We start from the raw sequence: 13254 nt of genomic DNA, 5'->3' as shown, positions 1-13254 counted from the left end.
TATTTGAGATACTTCAAAATAGCCATGCTTCGCCTTGATGACAGCTTTGCACACTCTTGGCATTCTCTCAACCAGCTTCATGAGGTAGTCACCTGTAATGCATTTTTATTAACAGATGTGCCTTAAAAGTCAATCCGGGAAATTTCAAGAAGTTTTWAAGTTTCTTCAAGTGCAGTCGCAAAAACCATAAAGCGCTATGATGAAACTGGCTCTCATGYGGACCGCCACAGGAAAGGAAGACTTAGAGTTTCCTCTGCTGCAGAGGATAAMTTCAATAGAGTTAATTGCACATCAGATTGCAGCCCAAATAAATGCTTCACAGTGTTCAAGTAACAGACACATCTCAACATCAACTGTTCAGAGGAGACTGCGTGAATGTCATGACTTCCGCCGAAGTTGGTGCCTCTCCTTGTTTGGGCGTTGTTCGGCGGTCGACGTCACCGGCTTTCTAGCCTCCACCGATCTACATTTCTTTCTCCATTTGTTTTGTCTGTATTGTACACACCTGGTTCCCATTACGTTTTAATTATTTCCCTATTTAACCCTCTGGAGCCATCATGGTTTTGTGTGTGTTTATTGTTGTCAMTTGTCTCGTTTATGTGATTCTGGATTTTCGTTCTCCTTGTTGGAAGATTATTTTTGAGTAAAGTTACTATTATTACTCATCTGTGTCCTGCGCCTGACTCCGCCTTACCCACATCACCTAGACTCTGACAGTGAATCAGTCCTTCATGGTCAAATTACTGCAAAGAAACCACTACTAAAGGACACCAATAAGAAGAAGAGACTTGCTTGGGCCATGAAAAACGAGCAATCGACATTAGACCGGTGGAAATCTGTCCTTTGGTCTGATGAGTCCAAATGTGATTTTTTTTCTCCAAACGCCGTGTTTTTGTAAGACGCAGAGTAGGTGAACGGATGATCTCTGCATGTGTGGTTGCCACCGTGAAGCATGGAGGTGGTGGTGTGATGGTGCTTTGCTGGTGACACTGTCAGTGATTTATTTAGAATTCAAGGCATACTTAACCAGCATGGCTACGACAGCATTCTGGAGCGATACGCCATCCCATGTGGTTTGCGTAGTGGGATTATCATTTGATTTAACAGGACAATGACCTAACACCTCCAGGCTGTGTAAGGGCTATTTGACCAAGAAGAGTGATGGAGTGCTACATCAGATGACCTGGCCTTCACAATRACCCGACCTCAACCCAATTGAGATGGTTTGGAATGAGTTGGACCGCAGAGTGAAGGAAAAACAGCCAACAAGTGCTAAGCATATGTGGGAACTCCTTCAAGACTGTTGGAAAGCATTCCTCATGAAGTGGGTTGAGAGAATGCCAAGAGTGTGCAAAGCTGTCATCAAGGCAAATGGTGGCTACTTGAAGAATCTAAAATATATTTTGATTTGTTTAACACTTTTTTGGTTACTACAGGATTTCATGTGTTATTTAATAGTTTTGATGTCTTCACTATTATTCTACAACGTAGAAAATAGTAAAAATGAATAAAAACCCTTGAATGAGCAGGTGTCCAAACATTTGACTGGTACTGTTTATCTCAATGGAGGCTGTTGAGGGGAGGACAGCTCATAATAATGTCTGGAACAGAATAAATTAAATGGCATCAAACACATGGAAACCATGTGCTTGATCTATTTGATACCATTCCACTCATTACCACGAGCCTGTCCTCCCCAATTAAGGTGCCACCAACCTCCTGTGGTATATGTCCCCAGACCCTTCTCTCGGCTGTGATGGCAATGATGGTTAACAGCCAAGCCCAGCAATTGCCAAGAACATTGGGTGCAAACATCCATTTTCAAATTTAAACCACATTACTCCGAAAACCAACAAATTGCGTTCCTGATTGAGACTGACACCAGTTGTAAACTCATCAGGGTAAGTGGGCGTACCATGGGGGCCTGTTAAGTGGCTTGATTGCGATGGAAAAGCTGGAGGGCCATTCCACCAAACTGTGATTAGCACCTTATTACAGTCATTTTGGGCTAGATTAGCTGTCCGAAAACAAAGATTATCGCTATTCTACTCCAGCAGCTAACTGGAGAGAACTACTTTTGGTCACTCTGGAACAGACCATAGAGAAAGAGGCCCCTATCTCACAAACAGTGTAGATGGAATTCAGAAATCTGGGTTTATGTTTTGTATATCCAGCACAGGAACAACACTGTTGCCTTGCAGACAGGCACTTTGGTTGTACTACACTGACACCTGTTGGTACGAACCAGAACTGCAACTGATTATCCACATTTTGTTATTTAAAAAGGCAAGTCAGTTAAGAACAAATTCTTACTTACAATGACAGCCTACCCCAGCCGGCACTCGGAAAATTGTGCGCTTCCCTATGGGACTTCCAATCACAGCCAGATATGATTCAGCCTGGATTTGAACCAAGGACTGTAGCGACGCCTCTTCCACTGAGATGCAGTGCCTTCGACCACCACGCCACTCAGGAGTCTTGTGTCTTTTTTCTTTGACTTCTTGTGCACTCTTGTCTGGTTCCCTTTTGAATGATTGAAAAAGCTGCAAATAATTAATGGGTAGAGAATACATTTGCTTGATTAGCTTTTCAAGGTTGTGAGTACCTCAGTAGACCCGCCGTAACCCCTAGAGCACTAGGTCTGAGATGTAATTAAATACAGTGCATTCAGACAGTATTCAGACCCCTTGACTTTTTCCACATTTTGTTACGTTACAGCCCTATTCTAAATCATCCCCCCCTCATCAATCTACACACAATACCCCATAAAGACAAAACAAGAAGGAAATATCACATTTACATAAGTATTCAGACCCTTTACTCAGTACTTTTTTGAAGAACCTTTGGCAGCTATTACAGTATCGAGTCTTCTTGTGTATGACACTGCAAGCTTGGCACACCTGTATTTGGAGAGTTTCTCCCATTCTTCTCTGCAGATTCTCTCAAGCTCTGTCCGGTTGGATGGGGAGTGTCGCTGCACAGTTATTTTCAGGTCTCTCCAGAGATGTTTGATTGGGTCCAAGTCCGGGCTCTGGCTGGGCCACTCAAGGACATTCAGAGATTTGTGCCAAAACCACTTCTGCGTTTTCTTGGCTGTGTGCTTAGGGTCGTTGTCCTGTTGGAAGGTGAACCTTCATCCCAGGCTGAGGTCCTGAGCAGGTTTTCATCAAGAATCTCTCTGTACTTTGCTCTGTTCATCTTTCCCACAAACCTGAATTGTCTCCCAGTCCCTGCCACTGAAAAACATCCCCACAGCATGATGCTGCCACCATCATGCTTCACCGTAGGGATGTTGCCAGGTTTCCTCCAGACGTGACTCTTGGCATTCAGGCCAAAGCATTCAATCTTACCTTCATCAGACCAAATAATCTTGTTTCTCATACTTTGAGAGTCCATTAGGTGTCTTTTGGCAAACTCCAAGCGGGCTGTCATTTGCCTTTTTTCTGAGGAATGGCTTCCGTCTGGCCACTCTACCATAAAGGCCTTATTGGTGGAGTGCTGCAGAGATGGTTGTCCTTCTAGAAGGTTCTCCCATCTCCAGAGAGGAACTCTGGAGCTCTGTCACGGGGACCATCAGGTTCTTGGTCACCTCCCTGACCAAGGCCCTTCTCCCCCAATTGCTCAGTTTGGCTTTGCAGCCAGCTTTAGGAAGAGTCTTTGTGATTCCAAACTTCTTCCATTTAAGAATGATGGTGACCACTGTGTTCTTGGGGACCTTCAATGCTGCAGAAATGTTTTGGTACCCTTCCCCAGATCTGTGCCTCGACACAACCCTGTCTCGGAGCTCTACGGACAATTCCTTCGACCTCATGGCTTGGTTTTTGCTCTGACATGCACTGTCAACTGTGGGACCTTATATAGACAGGTGTGTGCCTTTCCAAATCATGTCCAATCAATTGAATTTACCACAGGTGGACTCCAATCAAGTTGTAGAAACACCTCAAGGATGATCAATGGAAACAGGATGCACCTGAACTCAGTTTCGAGTCTCACAACAAAGGGTCTGAATACTAATGTAAATAAGGTATTTCAGATCTTTATTTTTAATACATTTACAAACATTTCAAAAAAACTGTTTTTAACTTGTTATTATGGGGTATTGTGTGTAGATTGATGAGGAATTGTTTTTATTTAATCCATTTTAGAACAATGCTGTAACGTAACAAATTGTGGAAAAGTCAAGGGTTGGAATACTTCCCGAATGCACTGTATACAACAGAGAAAAGGGAAAAGGGGCAATGTCACTGTTGATAGGACATTTCAGCAGGAGGCAAAGCAGGTGTGATCTGGTCGTGACCAGATGTACATATGATGTGATTAGGGACGTGTGCTGCATCACGTAGCTACCCCTCATACACACACAAACACATGCACACCACACACACGCATGTGTACACACACACACACACACACACACACACACACACACACACACACACACACACACACACACACACACACACACACACACACACACACACACACACACACACACACAGCACAGTCTTATCAACGTCAGCCACCCCAGTGGTGACTCACCAGCCTGTAGACTATCTATCCCAATATAAAGATGTTGTATTGTCACATACACCGGATAGGTGCAGTAAAATGTGTTGTTTTACAGGGTCAGCCATAGTAGTACGGCACCCCTGGAGCAAATTAGGTGCCTTGCTCAAGGACACATCGGCTTACTTGCTTCATGAACAATGAACGGCATGAATAAATGTCAAAACATGATAATCAGTGGTGAGAATGGTCCCCAGATAGCCTTGGTCAGATTCCTCTTTCTTTTAATGTCAGACTGTGTGAATGTGATCTACATTTTCACACTTTGTGAAAGAAAAGTTGATTTCATAGGAAGTCTTCCTCTTTCATAGGAAGGTTTGGCCTTCTGGATGTGCTCACTGCTCTCCCGTTGATAACTTATGCGTCCCAAATGCAACCTTATCGCCTATATAGTGAACTACTTTTTGAGTCTGCATGGTCAAAAGTGGTGCACTATTAGCCTGTAGGGAATAGGGTGCTATTTGGGAGGCAYCCAAACACGGTCGGTTGTGATCTCATTAGCTGCTGCTGGGAAGAGTAGTCTACTATCTGGTGCTGCTGAAGATAAAACTGAAACGACAGGTCATATGATATTTATGATGCGGCAGGCAGCAACTGAACCGGGGTTAGTTGAGATTTATGCCGGCAGGCCTACGATCAATGAAACAATACATTCTTTATTTCTTTATATAGATAGTCAAAGCAGTGTTTATCTCATTTACAGCCATGTAACACTAGATGCCAGGGCAATAGGGCACTGTAGTCTTTATCTTTCTATCTAACTTTTTGTGTATTTACATACTGTGTGTGTGTGTGTGCACGTGCATGCATGTGAGTGTGTTTGCAGGCACATCCTCTGGCAGTAAACTGCAAGTCAATAATCTTGCTCTCTGTCCCACAATTGTCTCATTAATTAAGATGGCACTAGAATATTGCTTTCATTCTAACAGAAGCTTTTGTGGTACTCAAAGCGAATAGTATGACTTCAGTTTGAAAAACATACCTCCCTGGAGGGCAAATCAAGGAAGTGGAAAGAGAAATGCAGGGAAAAAACACCTCCTCTTCCGCCTCTCTCCCTTCTCCTGTCTCCCTCCTCCTCCATCTACTCCCTATACCGTCAATTACCGAGCTGGAAGAATGATTTGATACTGCTTGAGGGACTTCGTTCAATAACGACAAATGTTCCTCTAAGCAATGCTTCATTTTGTTTCTCAGTCTGTAATGCCACTAAGAATGGATGTATTGTAATCCCTGAAGCATGGTCATATTGACTGGAAGACACAAATCCATTTCACAAAGACCACAATCAAGAACTACAGCAGTGCACAGACAATAGAAAATACTTTAATAATAAATAGATCAGTGATAGGACAAGTAATACAGGGCATGTCAGGTTATAAACAAGAATGACTCTCTAAAGCAGCTGTGGTCCTTCTTACTGTGTTTGAGAGTGTACTGTGTGTACACAAAGTGACCCAGAACAAGTTAGGAGCATCAATGATTAGGAACAGTATCTCATACAGTAGTAAATAGCATAAAAAGTCATCAATTGGTTCTCAAGTGATCATCTACAGTGGTTTTCTCATGTGTTTTCTCTTTTCCCAAATGTGTTATGGACACATGTACACAAGGAGATAAATCCAGAATAAGAAGCCTCCAGCACAGCTGCTTTAGCCTCAAATTACTCCAAAGTAATCAATTCCCCTGTCGTCGTAATCATGTGCAGCACCATGAACAGTATACCAGTGAGACTTCCATGAGCTATATGCTAATATAAACTGGGTGGTTAGAGCCCTGAATGCTGATTGGCTGACAGCAGTGGTATACCAGACCGTATACCACGGGTATGACAAAACATTTATTTTTACTGCTCTAATTACGTTGATAACCAGTTTAGAATAGCAATAAGGTAACTCGGGGGCTTGTGGTATATGGCCAATATGCCTTAATGCTTAAAGGAACCACAATACAGTAAAAAATACCAGGGTTCCATGGACGCTGCTTTTTTAAACACAATTTCTCATACCTTTTCTCCATCCTCCTAAGAGCTACATTCATTCTGTACACAGCTAGCTATGCTTGGTTATCAACTCCTGTGTTGATATTCTGTAGCAACTTTTCCTTTCCCAGTGTGGCTTTTGAATACCCTTTTTTCCATCCTCTTCCCTCCCAGTCTTCCTAATTGAATAAAGCAGGATTATCTCAGTGACATTCACCTGTGTGTTACAGTACAACCGTCTGTAAAGGGTGGAGGAGTTGGCCAGAGCAGAGAACAGATGAAAAGGCAGACCCACTGGGCACGGACGTCCAATTCATTTTCAACGACATGGAACAGCGTTGATTCAACTAGTGTTTGCCCAGTGGGAACTGCGTTGCACTGTGCATTGTGAAAGACAAAGGCCAGAGGATTCCGATGGTGAAACTGGAGGAGCCTCAATAGAAAGGAAATGTAGACATCAATGAAAAGGGGCACCGCTGCATTCAGTGTTTGGTGGTAGCCGTGTAGTGGGAGAGCAGAAACTGCGGGGTGCTCTTTAATCAGTACCCATCGCATTCATAAGCCTCACACGCGGCCTGACACAGATTACTGAGTAGATGGTTGAACGCCAGGGAGCATTCATAATCTACATTTATATTCCATATAAATATGATGTATATTCCATATTCGTATCTCAAACCAGGTAGAGTGGAGTAGAGAATATATAATAGGACTGATGTATTGAAGAGAACAAAACATCTCGAATCTCAAGTGTGTGAGCATGGTTAGCATGGCCTACTTCCCTGTTCCTCTGTGGTCGTGGTGGTGAAGATGCTGTACATTCATACATTCATTAAATCACGAACAGGAACTGCATGTAGATGAATGACATTGGATGGATTCTCTTTTCCCTTCAGACTTCTAATTCATGCTCTGGGGGGGAGATATTGTGGCGTGTGAATATGCTGCCTGTGTTATGGTTTCCAACTAGATTCACTGATACAGTTGTTCATAATGAGAAATATAGATTCAAATATGTTTAGGCAAACCTTTGCTAAACAATGTAGTTCCGATTCTTTTTGACTGATCATCTTTCCAATGAACTGTTATAATAAAATTTGTACATTTCGTTTTCAAAAGGAATCATTTTTGAATTTTACAAATAGAAAAGACAACATTTTACAAATTGCAGTTGGAGAGTTTAACTCTTCGTAAACAACAACGAGTTCTGGATGGTGACGCAGCTGCTAAAATAGCCAACAAGAGCTACTGTATGTGGAACACTGAGATCAGCTGCTGGCACCTGGAGTAATAATGCATGCATTGTTAACAATCTGATGACGTCAGATCTCAGATCAGTTCAGACCTTTGTGGGTAAATAAATGTAAGAGTAGTATCCTCAATGCATCTTAGCCCCACCCAGACTGACGATGTCATGTTAGCATGATTCACAGGTTAAATGACAACACAACACTTAACAATCTCAGACATGAATGACGCACACAACAGATGCTCGCTACAGTACAGTCAGGCTACAGTACAAGCCAGTACACCCACAGGAGGTCCCCCATCCGTTTGGTACCAAAAGTTACAAGTAGGTCAATTTGTATTTAGACAGTAAATGCAAGTGGTTTAAAAAGCAATGGCAGCAACCAACTAGAAAATAACACAACACAATCTCCAAATGGGTTATAGAATGTTGTTTTCATGAATCTCTGAAATTATTTACAGTATTTGACACTGAAAAAAAACAAAAAACTGGGTGACCTAAAATACTCCATAATCATAAGTGAATAGCACTGCTTGTGTTTGAGCCATTGTGTGGGTCCACTATCCCTCCCACCACATAAAACATCTATCTACACCAGCCACAATATATGCACTTGGATTAAATGTTTACAGAGCCGGTCGAGGAGGTGTCTCAGTGTAACAGGGCTGTGTGTGTCACATCTCTTCCTAAACACAAGGAGCTAGTCCAGAACATTGCCCCGGATTCCATAATGTTGGTCCCAATATCCATAGTCGTCCCGTACCCACCCGACCTCTCTGCTGCTGCCCGGCTTCCTGTGAGGGTCAGAAAGGGCAAAGAATCCTCAGACAAAGGCATCCATTGAGGGTCTACTCGGTGCCATTCTGAGGCAGTTTCCTCCTCAGGACCCAAGCAGGCTGACCTCATATCTGCCTGATTCCCCAGGGTCTTTCAGTCTGTCTCACTCCTACGGAGGCAGGGTTGTGAGGATGAGTCAGTAATCCTCCTCTCAACGTAGGAATGTCATGTCTCTGTATGTTCTGAATATTGTAGCTACAGTCCTGAAAAGAATAATAGCACATAGCCATACAGAGGTCAAAGTCAACCACCAGGTTACGTAAGATGTTTGTGAGTACAAAATCAAGAATCAATGCAGGCTGCCACTCAATTGTGCTGTATTATCATGTCAAGAAGATAGAATGAAGGGATGTGTAAATGGTTGTCTACCTGTGATGCATGTCAATGATTCCCTTCTATATCTGTTAGTCTACAGAGAAAAAGAGAGACAGCATAATTAGGAACATTAGGAAAATTGTGAACATCAGCCTTGAGTCAAATGCCCTTGTGTTGTCTACTTCAACCCTTTATATTATTCACACACACACACACACACACACACACACACACACACACACACACACACACCACAACACACACACACACACACACACACACACACACACACACACACACACACACTCTTACGGAAATCTACATTACCAAGAATTCACAGCCTCTGGTTCCCAGTCTCTCTTTCTAATAAGGACACAGATGCCACACTACTGGCATCAGATGTCTCACAACTCCTAAACCATCAACAGCCATATGTTCTGCAGACTCCCCGTGGCTGTTTTTGCTCATCAAACAACCTTATAGACTTCTGCATCTCATAACCAACAACAAGGTCAATAGAAGCTGACAGTTGACTCTACACACCATACCAAGGTCCTTGGCTGATTATCTTTGAACTCATGTTTAGGGCACACACACACACACACACACACACACACACACGCACACGCACACCACACACACACACACACACACGGACTGATTCAGAGAATAGTGACCTTCCCAAAGGGCTCTATAGAAACATGTTCATGTTCACAGCCCTCACACACACACTGAACTCTTTTCCCCTCTACTCCCTTTACGACTGAGACCAACTTTTGTTTGAAGATGACGTGGGGTTCTCTTTGAACACGGAGAACAAAAACTAGAAAGATGTAGTCTTCAAGGGACTTTTATGTACATTATTTCCTTTTTTGCTTGATGTTGTCTTTTACTGTAGCAGGGCGTTACATAGTAAAGCCACGGTTAATTGAAGGACAGCGATTGGAGGTTGTACTGAAATCACATAATGGAGGAATCAATTAGTCTATTCTGGGGAGGGGTGTGTCCATGTCCAGGAGGGGTAGATCATCTGATATGTCCCGTACAGTCAACACAAGTAGAAAACTTGACAACTACGTTACAACCAATTGTATTGCAATGACTATACACTGATGACCATCCTGTCCAATCATCCTCACATCCCCACTACACAGACGCTGTACAGTATACATAGTTGTCATATTTACTTTTATCTGTAGACTTGGACTGGCTGCCTGCAACGGTGGTCATGTCAGATGGTAGACCTACGTACACCCCGCCATAGTTCCTGAGGGAGTAGGAAAAAGGGTCAAAGGTCACATCAAAAGGCACATGACTAAGCCTATGTACTTTGGCAGACTCCCACCAAACAACAGGGCATCCTGTGAGTTAGCACTGCAGTGTGTGTGTGTGTGTGTGTGTGTGTGTGTGTGTGTGTGTGTGTGTGTGTGTGTGTACAGTATGTAACCAAAACACATTAGGGAAGCAGCAGTCCAGGGGACTACTCTAATCCAACCATCTAATGACTGTAAGAACACACATGGTTTGAATTGTGTTTGGGAGCAGGAGGAAAACAGTGAGGAGTAAGACGAGAGGACAAGCACTTACCTTCTTTTCTCATCGTCTGGTGAGGACTCATCTGTCCTGATTGAGACAAGAATCACAGATCAGCTCACAGGACTTGATACAATGCTCAGTGCTCAAACATTGTACAGTCGTGGCCAAAAGTTTTGAGAATGACACAAATATTAATTTCCAGTTTGCTGCTTCAGTGTCTTTAGATATTTTTGTCAGATGTTACTATGGAATACTGAAGTATAATTACAAGCATTTCATAAGTGTCAAAGGCTTTTATTGACAAGTACATGAAGTTGATGCAAAGAGTCAATATTTGCAGTGTTGACCCTTCTTTTTCAATACCTCTGCAATCCGCCCTGGCATGCTGATCAAATTAACTTCTGGGCCACATCCTGACTGATGGCAGCCCATTCTTGCATAATCAATGCTTGGAGTTTGTCAGAAATTTGTGGTTTTTGTTGTCCACCCGCCTCTTGAGGATTGACCACAAGTTCTCAATGGGATTAAGGTCTGGGGAGTTTCCTGGCCATGGACCCAAAATATCGATGTTTTGTTCCCCGAGCCACTTAGTTATCACTTTTGCCTATGGCAAGGTGCTCCATCATGCTGGAAAAGGCATTGTTCGTCACCAAACTGTTCCTGGATGGTTGGGAGAAGTTGCTCTCGGAGGATGTGTTTGGTACCATTCTTTATGCATGGCTGTTTTCTTAGGCAAAATTGTGAGTGAGCCCACTCCCTTGGCTGAGAAGCAACCCCACACATGAATGGTCTCAGGATGCTTTACTGTTGGCATGACACAGGACTGATGGTACCTTGTCTCTCCGGACAAGCTTTTTCCGGATGCCCCAAACAATCGGAAAGGGGATTCATCAGAGAAAATGACTTTACCCCAGTCCTCAGCAGTCCAATCCCTGTACCTTTTGCAGAATATCAGTCGTCCCTGAGTTTTTTCCTGGAGAGAAGTGGCTTCTTTTCTGCCCTTCTTGACACCAAGCCATCCTCCAAAAGTCTTCCCTCACTGTGCGTGCAGATGCACTCACACCTGCCTGCTGCCATTCCTGAGCAAGCTCTGTACTGGTGGTGCCCCGATCCCGCAGCTGAATCAACTTTAGGAGACGTGCTGGCGCTTGCTGGACTTTCTTGGCGCCTGAGCCTTCTTCACAACAATTGAACCGCTCTCCTTGAAGTTCTTGATGATCCGATAAATTATTGATTTAGGTGCAATCTTACTGCAGCAATATCCTTGCATGTGAAGTCCTTTTTGTGCAAATCAATGATGATGGCACGTGTTTCCTTGCAGGTAACCATGGTTACAGAGGAAGAACAATGATTCCAAGCACCACCCTCTTTTGAAACTTCCAGTCTGTTATTCGAAGTCAATCAGCATGACAGAGTGATCTCCAGCCTTGTCCTTGTCAACACTCACACCTGTGTTAATGAGAAAATCACTGACATGATGTCAGCTGTTCCTTTTGTGGCAGGGCTGAAATGCAGTGGAAATGTTTTATGGGGATTCAGTTCATTTGCATGGCAAAGAAGGACTTTGCAATTAATTGCAATTCATCTGATCACTCTTCATAACATTGGAGTATATGCAAATTGCCATCATACAAACTGAGGCAGCAGACTTTGTGAAAATGTATATTTGTCTATTCTCAAAACTTTTGGCCACGACTGTACATAAACACCAACATGACACAAACAAATGATTGATATATAGTTGACCTGGATGACTGGTTATGAGCTGGGCAAGACTTGGTATGGCACTGTGAGGGCACTGATCAAAAGGGAATCAACAATGTGGATGGTTTCCTACCTACAATGAATGTAGGTTAAATGGTTAGTGGACTATGTCATGTACATTGTCACATACCTTTCTTCTCTGTCCATAGAAGAGGCATGAAAAATAAGTGTATACATGAACTGCCAGTAAAGTGTGTGTGTGTGTGTGTGTGTGTGTGTGTGTGTGTGTGTGTGTGTGTGTGTGTGTGTGTGTGTGTGTGTATTGGCAGGACTAGAGGTTATTGTGTTGCAGTGCTGAACCCTGGGAGCTGTGTGACTGACTGGCCGTGGTTGGCAGTGTGCTGCTGTCAATCCCCATTGGTCCTGGATTAAGCACTGTAGCTGCTCAGATGTTTATCAGAAAGCACACACACCACACGCACACACACACACAAATTGATTCAAGAAAATGTTTTGGAAATGGGTGCCTGCTCTCCCTTCCCACGCCATGATGATGGAGGTGGCTCACCGTGCCTAGTGAAGACGTATGTTCCCTTATAACATAATTCATGCAATTTGCCTTGAATGGAAAATTACTGTTCCTCGATTTACTGAACAGGGCTAATTCATTGTAATAGCAGATCTGGAACATGTATTAATTTCTCTACACATTAAGTATTCTATAGGCAAAATATTTGAAAGGCTTGATACAAAAGACTGAACATTAATTTGATTACATGACAGTAGGCGTTTTGAGGTCTTGCAATGTAATATCCATAAGACCAGTGTAATAGCCCATTTAACTTAGTCAATTACATTCTCTATATCTTTCCTACCATTACTAATACTAAATCAGTGTTTCTAATGATAACCGAATAGGTTTATGCCATACAGGAAACTCATGCTTTTTATTAGAGGTCGACCGATTAATCGAAATGGCCGATTAATTAGGGCCGATTTCAAGTTTTCATAACATCGGAAATCGGTAATTTTGGACACTGATTTGGCCGATTTTTTATTTATTTATTTT

General features: G+C 42.9%; 1 long non-coding RNA gene across 1 annotated transcript; it reads right to left on the bottom strand.

The window, feature by feature from the left end:
* Positions 1-5867: 5867 nt before the first annotated feature.
* LOC111962240 (uncharacterized) lies at positions 5868-9039 on the bottom strand. Its single transcript, XR_002877089.1, has 2 exons — positions 9000-9039; positions 5868-8833 (listed from the first exon to the last, which is right to left on the bottom strand). It is a non-coding gene; the product is annotated as an uncharacterized lncRNA (long non-coding RNA).
* Between the last annotated feature and the right edge of the window lie 4215 nt (positions 9040-13254).

The sequence above is a fragment of the Salvelinus sp. IW2-2015 genome, linkage group LG4q.1:29 (genome assembly GCF_002910315.2).
Source record: "Salvelinus sp. IW2-2015 linkage group LG4q.1:29, ASM291031v2, whole genome shotgun sequence".
NCBI classification, from domain to species: Eukaryota; Metazoa; Chordata; class Actinopteri; order Salmoniformes; family Salmonidae; genus Salvelinus; species Salvelinus sp. IW2-2015.
This window is presented reverse-complemented; position numbering and strand designations above follow the sequence as displayed.